General features: G+C 49.4%; 1 protein-coding gene across 1 annotated transcript in view; it reads left to right on the top strand.

Moving 5' to 3' along the window:
* GNAI1 (G protein subunit alpha i1) overlaps window positions 1–4,750 on the top strand; it is a 57,091-nt gene that overhangs the window by 3,509 nt on the left and 48,832 nt on the right. The gene's annotated exons all lie outside the window — the stretch shown is intronic.

Raw genomic sequence — 4,750 nt, forward strand, 5'->3', positions numbered from 1 at the left:
CTCATTCTCCTCAAGCCCCATCAGATACACTTGCAACAAAACAGGAGTCTCACCCAATACAATGAAACACGGCTTAGGGCATTAAAGGGCAGTGTCAGTGCTGGGAGGGGGGCCTATGGGGTGGCTATAGTGAATTTTAGGGTGGCGATAGCTGCCCCCCGTAGCCTCCTTCCCAGTGCCACCCCACCTGCTCCACCCCTGCATCGCTCGGGCCCAGCCCTCACTAGGAAGAGGCTGGCGAGTGCCCTGAGTGCTCAGCAGCAGCCCACCCTTGCCCTGCTCACAGATCCGGGGGCACATGCCCCCCATTCCTCCCCTGTGGGTGCATGCAGTGGCAGGAGCCACCCACCCACAGCCCTCAGACGAACTGCAGCTCTGCACCGCGTTCTGCCTTGGCTGTGTGGTGCCCCAGTCCCACTCCCTCCCTCACTGTGGGGTCCTCACTCAGTATCCCTCCCCTCCCCCTCAGCCCCTTCCCTGCAACAGACTTACCAGCTGGACACTGCTTTCTAAGATGCCAGGTTGCATATTGGCAATCAGATGGGTATCCGCCTACATGACTGGTTAATAGTCGGCCATCAGTATTGTATTGCCCGGCCCAAAAAGTCTTTATCGATGCACCCACATTTAAAATAAAAAGTTCAGTTTCTGTTTACTAAAATCTTCAATGGAACTTGAAACCCATTTCAAAAGTGATTTTTATTTCACTTTCAATGACCTAAAGAAGGGAACACCAATATTGTGACCTTTAAGAGGTGAAAGCAGAGCCTGGGCCATTGACGTAAAAAAGCTAATTTAGGGTTCTTCTTCTATACTTGGTTCAGTCTGTAATCACTTTTTTTTTTTCCCTTCCTGTTCCTCTTTGAGTGATCATGATACAATTTCAATAATTATCTTTAAGGTGGTGACTGATGAATACATCTCTTTACCCCGACCTGATTTATGTCCAGACCTGATATTTGGCCTGCTTTGTCCTTATATATCCCATTTGTTAGTTTAAGCTTGATGTGAAACAGAAATCTTATGCCTCCCCACCCGCCTTCCTTTCTTGGTCAGTGTTATCCCATGTCTCAGGCATCATCTTTGAGTTGGTCCTTTAAGTTTGTCATAACCCTGTCAGTCTGTGTCCTGTTGTTTATCTTGAAGACCATTTCTAAGACCTATTTTTCCTCCATGTCCAGCTGCTCATCTGTTTTTTTTTCATAGATTTCATAGACGTTGGGGCTGGAAGGAACCCCAGAAGATCATTGAGTCCAACTCCCCTGCCCAAAGGGCAGGAAGTCAGCTGGGGTCATAGGATCCCAGCAAGATAAGCATCCAATTTACTCTTGAAGTTTTTTCATCTTCTGCACTATTGTCGTCTTTCTCCCTGACAGAATCCCATGTTTTCCCAATTCAATATCAATTCAAAATGCTGCTGCAAATATTGTTTTACAGTCATGTCATCTCTTTTGACATTGCTGCAGGGGATTTTAGTCCTCTTTGTATCAGAAACAAATTACTGGTCATTGCTGTAACGCTTTTCACGGGTGACATACTAACCCTATATATCCTATGTTCTGCAGCTATTGGTTCCACTCGTGTAAGTAATGCTACTCTTGATCATCAGTTTTTTAAAAATAATTCCAACAAGCATCTTTATATGCTATCTTAAGTCACTTGTTAATGGAAGGAGTTTCTTAAATATGTGCAAAGCTGCAGTGTAATTTCATTCTCTTCCTTTTAATTCTTCTTAAAAACGCTCTTCTGTGATACCTGGTTTGTTACAACCAGTATGTTTCATGCTGGCTATAAATTGGTATTTTCACTTGTTTCCTTTCTTTATATTCACCTGCTGTTCATCAACTTGTGCTGAGCACCTTTCGAGAGAGAGAGTTTACCTTATGCTTGTAGAGTACCTAGTACATTAGGGCTCTAGCTTCAGTGCTATAAATAACGTGTTGCTATGTGGACCATAATGTCTTCAGGTTGTACCATTTAAGTCCATGGAGCCTCCAGTCTCAAGTTCTATATTTAAATAAAACAATCCGTTAAATTAAAAAGAAAAAACTGGTGCACCTGCACAACTTTAACTGTCCTCCCTGTTTCATGGCAGACTGCTCTCAGTGAATCCGATTCTTGGATTATGGTTTTTGTTCTTTTTATAACGGTAACCCAGATAACCCTTTTTGAGGCTGTTGGTTATTGTTTACACCTGGGCACTAGTGTAGCAATAAAAAAGGCATTGTATATTGCCCTGGATGTATAATTGATCCTTTTCATAACAGTGCAGTATTACCTTGAGTCATTTAGTTTGTTGCAGGTTATCTGTTGGTTATTTCTTACCAATATTAAGTATGCTGACCTAATAGGTGTTTCCATAAAATTATCATCAGGGATCTGGGTTTCCCGTTTACTGTGGAAAAATGGAAAAAAACCCTCAGATTTTCCCTTTTTAACTGAGAAAAAGGCAAATTTTTCATTTAAACAGAGAAACGCATGGATTTTCCACTCTTGCAAAGAGCTCTCTGCAGGTTGGCAGAGTTCCGGCCTTCAAGGGGCTGGTGGAGCGGGAGGAGGGTGGCCAGCAGGGGGTGCCATACGCATGTGCACTTTCATGTATGCACATGGCCACCAGGCAGCCTGGAGAGCAAATCCCACAAGTAATTCTGGTGTGGGGGCAGGGGGCTTGAGGCCCCCATAGGGAGGTAGGAAGGGAGTGAGTTGGGCAAGGCTGGGGCTGCTGCCCAGCTGCGCAGTGTGTGGGGACTGGGGCCTGGGGTTGGAATGTGTGACTGTAGGGCCCTGGTGGAGAGCAGGACAGAGCTGTATGTGGCTGGTCTGGGGGGTGGGGCTGGCTCCCTGCCTCTGGGTATACTCCTGGGGGAGATGAGGGGGAACATACCCCCTGATATGGGCATGGGACAGGGGTGGGCTGCCCTCTGTCGGCTCAGGGCTCCCTGCCTTGCTGCCCTTCCCTGGGGCTTCTGTGGCCCAGCAGGTACCACCCAGTGTGGCAGGACAGACTGGAGCTGGGTGGGGAAGCTTGTTGCCACCACTGGGAGCTCCGCACTGCCCTCATAAAGTGTCACCTGCCTACCCAGCTTGCGTTTCTCCCCAGGCTCTGCTCTAGCTGTGCTGCCCATGAGGGATGGGGAATCACCCTCCATGGTTTGCTCTGCTTCAGCAGCTGCCACCTCCTGCAGGTGGCAGCTGGGGCTTGGGTGCTGCTGCAGGGGGCTGTGGGTCTAGGTCCCTGGCCCCATATCCCTGTAGTTACCCCCCCCAGCAGAGTGTGGGTGGGGAATCTGGACCTGCATCCTGGTGAGCGAAGGGGACAGCTCTGATTTTCTTTGAATAAAAAAAAAAAACAAAAAACCAAAATGTATAGGTATTTAGGATTTACTTTATTGTAGTGACTGAGGCACTGGTAGGCTTCAAAATTGCTTTAAGATTGTAAATATATCAAGAAAACATTTGTGTTCAATTGATAGATACCACGCTTTCTATAGTGATTTTTCATTTTAATCATGGATTGTGGATTTTTTAAATTAGAGAAGTTGCAATTTTTATCAGAGAATTGGCAATTTTTTTAACAGAGAAAACCAGGATCCCTGATTATCATGGGGTGTAATAACATCATGCTTTTGGTTGCTGTGTAATTGCTTTTAGTACAGCAACACTTCTGTCAAATGCAGTTTCTTTTTTAAATTGTATAGTGCACTTGTGGTTCATATCATCTACCTCAGGGTTGTCCATTTTCTGAGCATCTGGGAGCCCCATGCCCTCTGGACTGTCCCCTGGGCAACATGGCATAGGGATATCACCTCTGTCCTGTTGCAGTGACCTCTTATGAACCTCCCGCCTAACTGCACTATGCTACCACACCACACTGTGGCACACCATGCTGACCCCTGTGCTCCAACATAGATGCCAAAGGAGGGGAGAGGACCCCAGAGACTTTGGTTGCTGTTGTAGCTTAAGCTCCTGGGGGGAATGATAGCTGGGCAGGAGTCCAGGGGCTGCAGCTTTCTCACAGGCTCACAGGCTGCTTATGAAACTTGCTTGTCTCTGATCATGTAAGATACAGTTACAGCAGAAGTGTCAGAGGTAAAGCCTGGCCCACAGCCCTATCATCCATCCTGCAGTGTTGGATATGCAGGGCTGGAGTGAGTGTACATGCTGCATGCACTATATTTGGGAGTGGGCTGAGCACAGTGCAGGGAGCCGGTGTGGGACACGTGCTGTATACCACTTCATGCCCGGCGGGAGCTTCACGCGCTTCGCGGACTGGTGCTTCCTCCACCGCGCCCGCCTCAACTGCCTGCCTCTGAACGGGGCCGTGCGCTTCGGCCACCGGGACAAGAGGTGCCGACGGTGCGGCTACGCGACAGAGACCCTCCCCCACGTGCTGTGCAGCTGCAAGCCGCACGCCAGGGCCTGGCAGCTCCGCCACAACGCGGTCCAGGACCGCCTGGTGAGGGCCATCCCGGCCGGGACGGGGGAGATCTCCGTGAACCGCACCGTCCCGGGCTGCGAGAGCCAGCTGCGCCCCGACATCGTCATCACCGACCAGGAGGCCAAGAAGATCGTGATGGTGGACGTCACCATCCCCTTCGAGAACCGGCGCCAAGCTTTCACCGACGCCCGGGCTCGCAAGCGGGAGAAGTACGCCCCGCTGGCCGACACCCTGAGGGGCCGCGGCTACGACGTGACGGTGGACGCGCTCATCGTGGGGACGCTCGGAGCCTGGGACCCCAGCAACGAGAGC

This window comes from Gavialis gangeticus, unplaced genomic scaffold (assembly GCF_001723915.1).
Source record: "Gavialis gangeticus isolate Ggan-Ray unplaced genomic scaffold, GavGan_comp1, whole genome shotgun sequence".
In the NCBI taxonomy this organism is placed as follows: domain Eukaryota; kingdom Metazoa; phylum Chordata; order Crocodylia; family Gavialidae; genus Gavialis; species Gavialis gangeticus.